This window comes from Pectinophora gossypiella, chromosome 28 (assembly GCF_024362695.1).
Source record: "Pectinophora gossypiella chromosome 28, ilPecGoss1.1, whole genome shotgun sequence".
Classification (NCBI taxonomy): domain Eukaryota; kingdom Metazoa; phylum Arthropoda; class Insecta; order Lepidoptera; family Gelechiidae; genus Pectinophora; species Pectinophora gossypiella.
The window spans coordinates 2,417,173-2,432,860 of record NC_065431.1 but is presented as its reverse complement, the minus strand read 5'-3'; the positions used below and the strand labels follow the sequence as shown (position 1 = coordinate 2,432,860).

At 38.5% G+C, this 15,688-nt stretch overlaps 1 protein-coding gene across 3 annotated transcripts in view; it reads left to right on the top strand.

The window, feature by feature from the left end:
- LOC126379146 (scavenger receptor class B member 1-like) overlaps window positions 1-15,688 on the top strand; it is a 149,889-nt gene that overhangs the window by 47,935 nt on the left and 86,266 nt on the right. The gene's annotated exons all lie outside the window — the stretch shown is intronic.

Here is a 15,688-nt window from a genome sequence, read left to right as displayed (position 1 = left end):
TAACTACTTGGGCGGACTCGAGTGACCCGAGAAATGCATTTTCGGAGGTTTTCTGTCGCGGGTTGGAAGGTCAGATAGGCACTCGCTTATGAAAAAACCGGACCTGTCAAATCTACAGGTTTGGTAAGCGAACCCTGTGAAAAACGGGATAATGGATAAATGATAATGAAGATGATGAATAAAGAAAAATGTAACATTAGAGACGTTTAGTTAAAAGTAACTTTGATTGGTTGGAAACTAGCCCGCTAGAGGTCGTCTACGCACAAGCTTGAGAAAAATCATAGATAAGATCATAATCTTTATTAGATCATTGTTCTCGTGTCTACAAAAACATTATTTAAAATAAGTATTTTCGTAAAAAAATTCGCAAAAAACTACAATACGTATGTAATGTGATTTTTTTTAAGAAGTTTGATTGGCCGGCGCTAATTTGTTGCATTTACGTCAGAGGGATTACCTATTCTTGTTTTATGTCTATAAATACATAACTGCTTCAGTAGTCCAGTGGTTTGAGAGTTGGGCTCCCGGGTTCAAATCCCAGTGGGGACACATCACAAAAATCACTTTGTGATCTCTAGTTTGGTTAGAATATTACAAGCTGATCTGATTGTCCGAAAGTAAGACGATCCGTGCTTCGGAAGGCACGTTAAGAGGTTAGTCCCGGTTATTACTTACTGATGTAAGTAAGTAGTCGTTACATGAGCCATGTCAGGGGCCTTTGGCGGCTCAATAGTAACCCTGACACCAGGGTTGATGGGGTTGGCAATCCAACCCACACGATAGAAGAAGAAGAATACATAAACACGTTCACAATCCTTAAGGTTTGGGCAGAGCCTCATGGCTCATGACTTTTTATTGTTCATTGTTGTTTTACACACTGAAGACAATTTGTCATACATAATGTTAGCAAACTCTACAATAAAACGTAAATATTAGTAACATACCCAGTTTTAATCAGTAAATGTTAAGTACCACAAATATCACTCTTATTACGGAAACCAAATATTATTACTACAAATTATAATAAGAAATATTAATACAAAAGAATACAGCAACTAGTCATTCAGTATTCGTTTTTCTCGACAATAATCGTCTTCACTTGTTTTTTATCTTCGTAGTCCCAGACGGAACTCCCGCCAAAACGTTTTTCTCTTAAAAAGTGACGTGACGTTCCAAAATTCAAATTCAAAAATTCGAAAATATTTATTTTTCAAAATTGGCTTACAAAGTTAGCGCTTTTTGAACGTCAAAAAATTAAATTACATATTATGTAACTAGCTGTAAAACTTCTTCCTTTTTTGAAATTGCCAACAATAACATAACTTAACTAGCTTTATAAATAAATCAAAAATCATTTAATCGGTCGAGAGGTGATAAAAGGGAGCTTCAATTGAGTTTTTAATTTAGTTTTCGTGACTTTTACATATCAAAATAAAACACTTTTTTATTCTTGTTAAAAATAAATATTCATATAGGAATTGTATTGAAAATCATTTAATGTTATTATTTATTAATAAAATTGCCATTAACTAGTCCTAGAATAATCCACTGCACTTAACAAGTGATTCTATCATAATGGCGTATGGAATATTTTTCATTGCGTCATAATATGATATTACTAATGTAGTTGAGGTGCATTACAGTTATGTAATTCTAGGAGTACGCAATGCGGGTAGTCGTTAAAAACATTAGTTTTATAAGACCTTGGTTGAAGTAGTTTAGAAGTTAGGTTGGAACTGACGTGCATACACACATATCATCACCAGCCCATTAACGTCCCCACTGCTGGGGCACGGGCCTTCCCTATGGATGGATAGGGAGATCGGGCCTTAAACCATCACGCGGGCCCAGTGCGAATTGGTGGTTATTAACCACTGCTAATGCAGCTGGGACCAACGGCTTAACGTGGCTTCCGAAGCACGGAGGAGTTCGAGATGAAAACCTTTTTTTTTGTGGCCTTTGCGAAAGTTGCTTAACTTCAACAATCGCAGACCGAGCGCGTTTACCGCTGCGCCACCGAGCTCCTCTACATATACATAACATTTATTTATTTATTTCTTTTTCATTTATTTATTTAAACACACATACAGAAATACATATACCTATTAAAAAGTTTTACAAAGAGCATTATAAAAAGAATAAATATATAAAAAGCTTGCCAATAACATGCGTACACAGTATTTACCGTAAATGAAAAAAAACTATATAGAAAATAAACTTTATATATTAAGGAAAAAACTCATATAAATAAAAAATACTTACATAACGGTCAAATAGATATTTTTTCTTTTTTCTTCTCCGCGGTCGGGTAAAAACAAAACGTAAACAGGCTAGATGATTCAATCGATTTATAATTATAACAACAAAAAGATTTCATAGTTGATTCATTTTAGGATATTTTTAACTTTGAAAGGGTTAAATGGCGTATAAGGTGGTAAACAAGTCGTATTTTTTAAACTACAATCATCTTTTTCGTAAAAAATAGATTCATCGATTTTTTATTTAGTATAGATATAATTAGAAGCTCGGTGGCGCAGCGGTAAACGCGCTCGGTCTGCGATTGTTGAAGTTAAGCAACTTTCGCAAAGGCCGGTCATAGAATGGGTAACCAAAAAAAAAAAAAGTTTTCATCTCGAGCTCCTCTGTGCTTCGGAAGGCACGTTAAGCCGTTGGTCCCGGCTGCATTAGCAGTCGTTAATAACCATCAATCCGCACTGGGCCCGCGTGATGGTTTAAGGCCCGATCTCCCTATCCATCCATAGGGAAGGCCCGTGCCCCAGCAGTGGGGACGTTAATGGGTTGATAATGATGACAGGTAGCAGGGCTATGAGACTATCGGGAGTCTCATATCCCTGCTATAAACCCGGTAAGAACCCGTTATTATGTGTTTTAATTACGACTACTTACTTACATCAGTAAGTAGTAACCGGGACCAACGGCTTAACGTGCCTTTCGAATCACGGATCATCTTACTTTCGGACAATCGGGTGATAAGCCTGTAATGTCCTAACCAAACTAGGGATCAGAAAGTAGTTTTTGTGATATTTCCCCACCGGGATACGAACCCGGGACCTCCGGATCGTGAGCCTGACGCTCAACCACTGGATCACGAAGGCCGTTACACAGTGAACGTGTTAAACTTCGACAGCTTTTTTGTTCATAGAATCGGTCATAGATTACAATTCACAGATACGTCATTCATTACACGGATATCTAAACATAAATTGCGAAAAATTGTTTACCTACGAGTGTTTATTCGAATTGAAAAAAAGTGAGTAAGTAATAAGTAGTAATTAAGTACAAACCTGATGTTATATTATTACTTTGCTATTATTTGTTGTTTAGAGAAAAAAAAAACACGTGCTGGAGAATTTCTTGCGGCGCTTCTTATTCTTACGCATAACACGTTCCGAAGAGGAAGTAATGGGATTGTTTATAAACAATCAAAATTGAATAAATCATCATCATCACCCTAGCATTATCTCGTTCTCTCACAGGGTCCGCTTATCTAACCTGAAGATTTGACAGGTCCGGTTTTTTACAGAAGCGACTGCCTGTCTTACCTTCCAACCCGCGAAGGGAAAAACAGCCCAATACAGGTTAGTTAGGTCACATACTTCGGAAAATGCATTTTTTTGGGAATGTCGGTTTCCTCACGATGTTTTCATTCATCGCTGAGTACGTGATACTTAATCATTAATGATGTAAGTAAACATAAATATTAAATGATATGGTATTTATAGCATGTACCCGTGCTTAGGGAAAATCTCAAAGAGAAAATTTAAATCGAAAAAATATCTGACTCGGGCGGGACTTGAACCCTCAACTCTTGTCAAGCCGGGACGAGCGTGTTAACCATTACACCACCGGGTCCACCTCCTGTCCATGCGAAATTCTTTGTATCTATGTATCGTCATTAAGCAGACGCCTGCGCCATCTACCGAGAAAATTGAGTACTAATATTCATACATATATTTGTAAAACGAATTGCTCTAGTTTTTAGCAATTCACTTCTATTATTATGACAGTTTTTTTTTTTATTTTCACCTGCATTATGTAGTCTGTTATTCGAGCAAGGGGATGAAAGGATTAGAAGAAGATATGGACATGACTTAATAGGAATTATCTCTAAATAGTTACCTCTGGTATTATAATAATTATTGCAGATTTTTTCCGCGTTCCTATTTCTACTTAAACAATTATTTAGACAATTATATATTATTATGTTACGTCATGTAACTATGTAATTAATTTGTAGAGCTATTAAAAAATTAAAACATTATGCCTAACTGTACCTTCTCTTATAAAATTATTCTGTGACAATCATCATTATCTCCCTAGCATTATCTCGTTTTCCACAGGGTCCGCTTACCTAACCTGAAGATTTGACAGGTCCAGTTTTTACAGAAACGACTGCCTGTCTGACCTTCCAACCTGCGAAGGGAAAACCAGCCCAATACAGGTTAGGTCACATACCTCCGAAAATACATTTCTCGATAATGTGGGTTTCCTCGCGATGTTTTCCTACACGGACGAGCACGTGATAATCATTTATGATACAAACATGAATTCGTTTAGGACAATCATTGGTTTAGGTCTGCTGATTCGAACCTGCGACCTCAAAGTGAGAGGCGTTCTACCAACTGGGATACCACGGCTCATAACTGCATTATAACGGCATTTCAATGTACGTTATTATATTATTGTATCGAACCATAACTGTTATTTAGCCTAGCTAAAACCACTTACCTCTCCGAGGCTTTAATTCGTAAACAACAATCATTTTGGCAACTCATGTCTCGTGTTGTAAGGTCGATGACCGACGATACCAATAATAATAATAATAATAAAAACACTTTATTGCACACAAATTCACAAAACATTTACAGAATAAACTTATTCTAAGGTGGGCAAAGGCCAATCCTGGTATCAGAGTTGTAAAGAAACTAGCGACCCGCCCCGGGTTCGCTCGGGAGCAATGCCGAGGAAATAATAAAATTATTTACGACATCACATTAAAAACCTCAAAAATAACAGTATTTCTTCACTATTTAATTGATGTTATTATACATATAAACCTTGCTATTGAATCACTCTATCTATTTAAAAAAACCGCATCATAATCCGTTGCGTAGTTTTAAAAATTTAAGCGTACATAGGGATATATGGACAGAAAAAGCGACTTTGTTTTATACTATGTAGTGATAAGCCTACCCGAGGTAGCCCAGCTTGTTAGCCGAGCTTGCCTCTCACTTTGAAGTCGCAATTTCGAATCCCAGCTCAGACTAATCAATGATGGTCGAATTTGTTTTCGAATTCATATTTATCTTGTTGTCCGTAGATGGAATGGAGTCAAGTTTGTATCTGTTCTCTATTGTGTGTGCAATAAAGTATGTATTTATTCATTCATAACACACCATAACGGGTTCTTACCGCGTTTAAATCAGGGATATGAGACTCCCGATATTTCGACACTGTTGCAAGTGCCTTGATGAAAATATCGGGAGTCTCATATCCCTGATTTACAATACAATACAATACAAATACATTTTATTGCACCAAAATAAAAAGAAATAATTACAAAAAGTCTCTTAATTAAGTACATGGCAAACGCAGTAAGAACCCGTTATTATGTGTTTTAATTATGATAATAACCGCGTAAACTTAAAACAATTCATAACACAGTCCAGCATAGAATAGGACATACAGTTAATTAAGGTAATCGACTTCTGCGACGTTATTTGCGTCCAATTTATAGTTTCAAGTAAAACCAAGCAAACAAACTAGTATAACAGGTATTCTAGAATAACCCAGGCACAATACACTTGACCACTATTATGCTGTATGCTATAATAATCCCACAAAAATCATAATTGTAAAATAAAGCCAAGTTCGCAACACAAATCCTTGCAAGAATTCGGATACCGGCTTACATAACAATGACTGACTGTGTAGGTGTGGTTACTTAGTGATTGGGATATCCCAATGGGGCTGCCAGAGGTACATCCATTGTAAGATGAACTTAGTACCCGCGGCTCATCAAGCTTTCTGTTAGACCAACGTAGATAGATAGGCGGTGAGCCGTATCACCATTTGTAATGGTCGAGCCAACTGTGTTAGTAAAAACTGCACTTAAGATAAAATAACTAATTTTTGCAAGTCCGGTAGATACCGGGCATCGAACCGGCGCGTCTAGTCTGAGAAGCATGCCGGTGAACCATAGAACCGTGACTTATAAAATTGTATAAATAAGTTATTTTCTAGTAAAGCAAATAAATAAAATGTAAATTGTAAATCTACCTTAGATTGTAGAAAAAGAAGTGACCTAAAATGGTTCGTGTAATAAAACTACAGCCGGTGTATCGCCCTTTTGCCTCGCGAACTTGGCTGACACACTACCATGCGCCTGGATGCGCGTGCGCATCGTAATAATCAGTTTCTGTTTTCTTCCATTATTCTTATGTAATATTTGCATCATTATGCTTGTTTGTCCATCACACTGGTCATCTAATTGTGATTGCCTTCACGCCTTGCGTTTTCTAGGGTCTATATTGTTTTTGGTCTTGCCAGCAATACCAGCCTCATCAACCCTGGTGTCTGGGTTATTGTTTTTGGTGAACGTAGCCTTGAAGGTCCCTCATTCCGCTGACCACACATAAATAATTATTTAATTGTTCAGGTACCTATATCGTAAACATTGCGGTCAAATTAAGTGTAATATTCTTTTTCCTGAATGACTAGTTAACACTTTCAGGGACATAGCTTAAAGAGACAAGAAGTTAAAATGACTTAAAATTTACACCGAGAATGTAACCACACATTTTTTCTCCATACATACTTTTTAAACACATTTATTCTTATAAATCTTTTTGATGTGATACGGCGGCCAATCAGCTCGCGACACCAAACACGCCGGCGTGGTCGACGATTTCCCTCAATCAGCGCTTATCGCTATCGACCTACTAGGGTTGATTAATTCTTTCAAATATTTTTCCTCCCAGACGACGCCCTGAGCCGAGGTTCGCGCCCAACTGGGCACCTTCAGGCCTGTTGTCTTAAACGTTGTACCGGGTGAGAGCCTTCAGCGCTCCCCATTTGTCTGGCCAAGTAGTTAATGTCATCTGGCAAATCTACAATAAGCGTCACGGCAAAAAACATCAGTAAGTAGTAACCGGGACCAACGGCTGAACGCGTTCCGAAGCACGGATCATCTTACTTTCGGACAATCAGGTGATCAGCCTGTAATTTCCTAACCAAACTAGGGATTACAAAGTGATTTTTGTGATTTGCCACCAACCAAATCAATCTTCACGTATTTTTTACTCTGTCTTGATGCTTTGTCCGGGAAGGTGTTAAGTCACATGATTCTATATTTTATTTGCCTATTTTCCTCAAATTACTCTGATACACATATTAAAATGTAAATAGGCAATAGATAGTTAAAGGAAAAAACAAAATTATTAAATTTTATAGGTACCTACCAATTTTTATACATATAAATCTCACATAAATAAATAAAATAAATAATTTATTTGTACACAATAAAACAGACACAAGGAACATACAAAGAAAAGAGATAGTACAGGTAAGCTTATCTCTATACAAAGAGATTTCTTCCAGCTGACCTACGTGACGAGAGATATTCAACAATGTATTGGGCTGTTTTTCCCTTCGCGGTTTGGAAGGTCAGACAGGCAGTCGCTTCTGTAACAAACCGGACCTGTCAAATATTCAGGTTAGGTAAGCGGACCCTGTGAGAAACTGGGTAATTCTACGGAGATGATGATAATCATCTATCTAAATTGAATAGGCATTTGCTAGGTAAGTGTTTTCGACTATAATCCACATATTCGTATTCTTCTTCTCTCGTTTGGGTTGTGATGTGGCTGACCAAACCCGTCAACCCTGGTGTCAACCTCATCAAGAGTTATTATTGAGCCTCCAAGTCCTCGTGTCATGGCTCTTGTAACGACTACGTACTTACATTAGTAATTAGTAACCTGGACCAACGGACACTTTACGGGCACGTTAGTGCCTTCCAAAGCCGGATCGTCTTACTTTCGGACAATCGGGTGATCAGCCTGTAATGTCTTAACCAAACCAGGGATCACGGAATTTTTTGCGTCCCCACCGGGATTCATCGGGACTTCCGAATAATGACTCAAACTCAACCGGAGGCCTACAAAAAAAGTTTTTTTTTCGTTTTTTGACGCGGTAAAGTTTCGTCATTTTTATGTATTCCATAATGATTTATTAAATGACTAAGAACATCTAAACTGGTTTTAGTAAAAAAAACTAGTTTAGGTATTTTTAATATGAGCTATACAGTCGTTTTCTATTTACAGCAGTTAACTAACGTAGTCAAGTGGTTTGACTTCTAATTTTAAAGTTAGTTAGATTCAGAAAATAAAATATACTTGATTAACACGTTCCGGACAAAGCCCTTTTGACAGAGCGTTTTTGAGCGCAGTTTTTTTGACGTGACTTGTAGATTTGCCGCAGATGGCATTAACTACTTGGCCGGACAAATGGGGAGCGCTGAGGGCTCTCACCCGGTACAAAATTTAAAACAACAGCCGTGCTCAGTTGTTCACGAACCTCGGCTCAGGGCGTCGTCTGAGAAAATTTGAAAGATTTACTTAACGAAAAAGAATAGTCGACTCTAGTGGGTCGATCGAGGGAAATCGCTAGCGAGGTCGGTATCGGGGTTCTGAAGTGTTTGTATTGTATATTTTTTTTTTTTTTTAAAGAACGTCTAGGGCCCTGTGCCGTGGTTTTTCTTGCAGCTTCTTTTCCCCGGCTATACAGGTTGTGAGAAGCTGCAGTAGTTTTAGGCGGATGAGACGTTCGTTATGTAAATATTGACGATTCAAAGTGTAACTATATATGTTACCTACTGAATAAAGATATTTTTGAATTTGAATTTGAATTTGTCGTAGCGAGCTGATTGGCCACCTCTATGGCTAGTCGCTACATTTTTACAGTTGTCAAGCTAAAATAAAAATCGCTACCAGGTTTTCCCGAACGTTTAGTCACGTTGTATGAATTGTTCATAGATGTAAAAAAAATATATAAATGGTCAATTATTGCCCAAAACAATAGGCTTGGTGATTTTCGCAATAATGATTGAAAAAATCCCGTGTCCTATTATTATGGCAAATTATTTTCATAGCTAGGTTTGCACGTAAACAAACCAATTTAGGAAATATTTCATATCTTTTCCGGATTTCGGCTTTGATTTTTTGTTACCTGAGTCATTCTTAATATCATAAGTTCACAACACACTTCCCCGCCGTTGCCGTAGGTCCCACTTACTACTTTGATACTGATACATATACGTAGATACATAAACCCACGCCTATTTCCCACCGGGGTAAGCAGAGACTATAGAATTCCATTTGCTTCGATCCTGACACACTTCTCTTGCTTCCTCCACATTCATCAATCGCTTCATACTCGCACGCCGGTTCAGAGTACTGATACTGATATACATCGAAAAATAACATTGCATATATAATTTTTAGTTACACAGTCCACTGGCTGATCACCCGTGCTTCGGAAGGCACGTTAAGCCGTTGGTCCCGGTTACTACTTACTAATGTATGTATGTAGTCGTTACATGAGCTACGTCAGGGTCTTTTGGCGGCTCAATAGTAACCCTGACAACAGGGTTGATGAGGTTGGTACTCCACCTCACAACCCACACGATATAAGACAATTCAATTTGCTATTGTTGAAAGTATGAAAACTTCTTTATAGCCCTGTTCGTAGAACGCGTGGTTTACAACGTAGTATTACTAGTTTGAATCCCGCCTCGGACATATTATGTATGTCTAATCACTTTAACTAAATTAGGCTTTTATAAAACTATTTTTAGCCTCGCGGAAATTATCAATATTCAATATTCTTTATATTATTATTATTTTTATTTATTTATTTTTCTTTTTCTTTTTGTTCTTTATATATATTTTTCTATTCTTTTCTTTTTTCTTTCTTTCTTTCGCCAAGCCACAAAAGACGTGGGCAGAGCAAACATATTTAGAACTCGATTTACTAAAAAGAGACTGTAGATAATCGTTCAAAACTGGTTCATATAAACAACACTTAATATTACAATAACAATGTTGTATGGGGACGACGTGGGTATTCTAATTGGGTATTTTCCTATACGAAATACTTAATGAATAAAATGAATCTTAATTAGTTAGATTATAAACATTAGACTCACCATAATACCATTATAGACGGCGATACGGCTCACCTATCACGTTGGTCTAACAGAAACCTCGGTGAGGTGTGGATACTTAGTTCGTCTTGCGATGGATGTGCTGACTACCCCAATTGGGATGTAGTCGTGAGCTTATGTTATGTATTCAATAACGTATCAGAGCATTTCATAACTGCATCTTTAGCAGTACTTCATTAAAGAGCCACGCTCTTGTCGGTGTAGCATTCTCCATTCTTGTCTATCAAAGACCAAATTCCTTCACCTCCTTATAAGACACGACGTTCGCCTTCTCTTTAATCTGTTCCATGTAAACTCTTCTTGGTCTTCCCCTTCCTCTCTTTCCTTGTAGCTTCCCTAGCAGCATTTGACCACGGAAAATTCCATTCGAATCCTAATTAATAACTCCAAACACCAGTTTAGGTTTTTGCTGACGTTTCGCGCGGAAATTTACCGGAAGGTCTGAGCTATTTTTAGCACGTCGGCAAGATAATTTTGGACCCCAATTCAGTGTTATTAACCTCTCAAACCCAGACGGGAAACCCCAACACTTTTTAAGGTGTGACACACTTTACTCTCTGTCTTAAACCGGTTTTTTGACCGTAATAGAACGTAAAATAATTGATTGACCCACAGATAATGGCCGCGATTCCTGCAACCACCTCCTATTTTTATTTAAAGTTATACCTGTCCTTTTCTTATCTGCCGAAAAGGAATCGTTAATTTTAAAATGAATGAGTAACCCGGGCGAATAAAATAGGCATCTCGCTCGTATGTAATCCGTTTGACGTGTGCTGTCAACTTAATTATGTCGGGTTATTGGCTAATGTAAAATTTTGGAAGGGTTCTTTTAACTTCTGCCTAATATTGACATGTGTTCCATAAATTTTATGCCCGTCCCTTTCCTTTTCGGCGGATAAGAAAATGACAGGTATAACTTAAAGTAAAATTGGATGGTGTGTACAGTCATGAGCAATATAATGTACCCACTTTAGGGCTCTGTCGCACTAACATATTTGACATTTAGTGAGACTTACAGTTCAATTTGTCAAAAAAGTTAATGTGACATGGTACCAAAGTGTATACATATTATTAGTAATGCTTGTGACCGTACAGGAATCAGCACCATTAGCTGCTCTGTGGATTCTTCGTAAAAAATAAAAAAAACTAAAAACAGAAGAGGAATGCCTAAGCGATCAAATTCAGTTATTCAGGACTTTTTAAGGGATTATCTAAGTCCTGTGCCGATCGCGGGATGTTCTCAAAGTGGGAACATTATTTTTTTTTTTGACGTGACTTATTGTAGATTTGCCGCAGATGGCATTAACTACGTGGCCGGACAAATGGCGAGCGCTGAAGGCTCTCACCCGGTACAACGTTTAAGACAACAGGCCTGAGGGTGCCCAGTTGGGTGCGAACCTCGGCTCAGGGCGTCGCGGTCGCCTGAGAGGAAAGGAACATTAAAAAAAAACAACGTACGTAAACAGCCTATATACGTCCCACTGCTGGGCACAGGCCTCCCCTCAATCAACCGGAGGGGGTATGGAGCATACTCCACCACGCTGCTCCAATGCAAAAAAACAAAAGCTACTTATATGAAAACGGGCGAATACGACCGAACCCCATCAATGTGAACACACCTTAATTTAAGAGCTTCGATGATCTAAAAACTAAAAAACAACAAGGAATTAAAATTGTTTACGATTGTAAAATAACGAACTATTGACTGTGATGTGTTTGGAATAAAGTTGTGTTTCCATTGCTTAGATGTGTGAGAACTCTTTTTTTATCATTTTTTATTAATTTACTTAATGATATTTGGCATGTTACGATGTGCAATGGTGATTTTGTAAACAGACGCTTTGAAGAAAAATATTTGTTCTAATTTTAAATAAGTATATTTTTAGTTTTTGATAGTCACCTACATTATGAAGTCCGACCAAGTAGTTAATGCCATCTGCGGCAAATCTACAATAAGCCACGTCAAAAAAAAAACATTATGAAGTTGTTAAGATTTTGACGTTAGCGAAGGACCCTCAGCTCTCCCCATTTGTCCGGCCAAGTAGTTAATCTACAATAAATCACGTCAAAAAAAAAACAAGTGTCGCAATTACGACATTGCAACGCTTCGTGTGCCTCAGTCCAGTAGTCGAGCATTGGGCTCATGATCTGCAAGTCCTGGGTTCAGATCCCGGTGGGATATAGGCATCACAAAATCGTTTTTTGATGCCTAGTTTGGTTAGGACGTTACAGGCCGATCACCTGATTCTCCGAAAGTAAGGTGATCCGTGCTTCGGAAAACACGTTAAACTATTGGTCCCGGTTACTAATGTAAGAAAGTAGTCGTTATATGTCAGGGGCATATGGCGGCTCAATAATAACTCTGACACCAGGGTTGATAAGATTGGTCATCCACCTCACAACCCACACGATAAAAGAATGTTAGACGCAAAGTCGAGAGGAGTGGAAAAGTCAAGGGGAGGCCTTTGCCCAGCAGTGGGATCGTATAGGCTAAATAAGATAAGATAAGACACAATCCAGGATTCGATTAGGTATTATTAAACATAAAAAAAAAACGGGAACCGCGCGCGTACCGTCCAGCCTAACAAGTTGTTCGGTAGTTCTTTAACCGACTTCAAAAAGAAGGAGGTTATCCTTTTTTTTATCAACAAAATATGTCAATAAAAAACCGTGCGCATTACGCGTTATATTCGACCGCTACACGCGACAACAACGCGAAAAAAAAAACAAATACTTCATAGATAAAAACCTACCAACCTAATAGATCTATTAACGTGTTATTTTAATCATTTAATTAAAAAAAAAACATGATTGAGATCCGCTTTTAGTCAGTGTTGTTTGTGTTTATGGAAATATGCAATGTTTTTTTGTACATTCATACATAAATTCACGCCTATTTCCCGCCGGGGTAAGCAGAGACCGTAGAATTCCATTTGCTTCGATCCTGACACGATTCTCTTGCTTCCTCCACATTCATCAATAGCTATACACGCACCACCACCATTGTTGACCAGTCCATACACTCAATTATTATTACAATTTGCCTTAATATTTCATCATCACCAGCCCATTAACGTCCCCACTGCTGGGGCACGGGCCTTCCCTATAGATGGATAGGGAGATCGGGCCTTAAACCACCACGGGGGCTCAGTGCGGATTAGTGGTTATTAACGACTGCTAATGCAGCCGGGACCAACGGCTTAACGTGCCTTCCGAAGCACGGAGGAGCTCGAGATGAAAACTTTTTTTTTGTGGTCACCCATCCTATGACCGGCCTTTGCGAAAGTTGCTTAACTTCAACAATCGCAGACCGAGCGCGTTTATCGCTGCGCCACCGAGCTCCTCACCTTAATATTTACTGTCTATTTATTTGTACTCTCTTCTTATATCTGAAAGAATTAATCGACCCTAGTGGGCTGAATCTTTCGACCCACTAGGGTCGATTAATTCTTTTAAATATTTTTCCTCTCAGACGACGCCCAGAGCCGAGGTTCGCGCCCAACTGGGCACCCTCAGGCCTGTTGTCTTAAACGTTGTACCGGGTGAGAGCCTTCAGCGATCCCCATTTGTCCAGCCAAGTAGTTAATGCTATCTGCGGCAAATCTACAATAAGTCTTGTCTAAAAAAATCAGTTCTGAATCGTGCGTGATATACGTACTTGCGATGGATGTACTTCTGCCTACCCCAATGGGGATACAGTCGTGAACTTACGTTATGTTTATTTTACAAATGCAAATTTTGAAGGTTTTTTAACCGGAAGTCTTAAAAAGATTTCAACTGCGACTGTTAGGTAGTCACAGGTGTTCGAGGCGAAACACTTTTATTAATTAGTCAAAACATGTTTAAACTAAAAGTTTATCTTGTTTCATCAATGCCAAAATATTGCATATTCATCTAAGGTCAGTTCCGACAACGAAATATTCCGGTAATTTCACTTCCTATTAGATCAAAATGTAGGCAATAAATAGTGATTCTATAAGAAGTTCCGTTTTCCATTCGAAGTTCGAAACACGATAGAGATGCAATTTACGGTACTGAAAAGTATCGGCGTCCGAAGGAAGTAATATACGATCCCGACGACCCGATTACTCTAGCCATAGAGGCAGCCAATCAGCTCGCGACACCAAACACTTCAGGACCCCGATACCGACCCCGCCGGCGTGCACTTATCGCTATCGACCCACTAGGGTCGATTAATTCTTTCAAATATTTTTCCTCTCAGCGACGCCCTGAGCCGAGGTTCGTGCTCAACTGGGCACCCTCAGGCCTGTTGTCTTAAACATTGTAGCCTTCAGCGCTCCCCATTTGTCCGACCAAGTAGTTAATGCTACATGCGATAAATCTATAATAAATCACATCGAAAAAAACATGGAGAGTCGAACCCGGAATTTAGCTAACCAGCCATCCCATTAAGGCCATTAAAACAGGATCTAGGTAAAATTACTAAAAATAAGATTATGCGTTGCAAATTAGGTTTTTTCCTATCATGAAGTTATATTTAGACGCAATATTAACTTGTTACTATTTATATTTCATCTCAAACTACTTAATAAAAATAGCAGACTAGTTTTGCAACCTGCATAACATATCATTACGACTGTATCCCCGAAAGGGGTAGGCAGTGGTGTATAGTAATCATGCATTTAGTTGCTCGTATCGTTAAACGTTTTGTATTCATTGACCTGGCCAAACTACATCATGATGTGGCTAACGAATGATATTCTATATCATGAAATATGATCATTTTATGACCTGATCGAGCACATCATGTATTCACCTAAGATCTGGCCACGACATATATAATATTATAAAGATGATTATTTAAGATAATTGAGGGTTAAATACTATCAAATTGGGTTAAACCTTGACCAAAATAGCCAGTGATCTTGTAATGAGTTTTTGATAATTTTATCTGTTACTTAATTAACCGCCAAAAATGTAGATCATCTAATTACGATTGTTAAGAAAATACATAAACATAAACAGCCTATATACGTCGCACGTGTTTCGGAAAGCACGTTAAGCCGTTGGTCCCGGTTACTATTAATATACTGAAGTACATAGGTAGTCGTTACCATGACCCGTGTCAGGGGCCTTTGACGCAATAACCCTGACACCAGGGTTGCTGAGGTTGGTAATCCACCTTACAACCCACACGTTAGGAAAATATACTTATAAGTACATATATGCACTCACTCACTGAGGAGCTAGGTGGCGCAGCGGTAAACGCGCTCGGTCTGCGATTGGTGAAGTTAAGCAACTTTCGCAAAGGCCGGTCATAGGATGGGTGACCACAAAAAAAAACACTTTTCATCTCGAGCTCCTCCGTGTTTCGGAAGGCACGTTAAGCGGTTGGTCCCGGCTGCATTAGCAGTCGTTAATAACCACCAATCCGCACTGTTCCCGCGTGGCGGTTTAAGGCCCGATCTCCCTATCCATCTA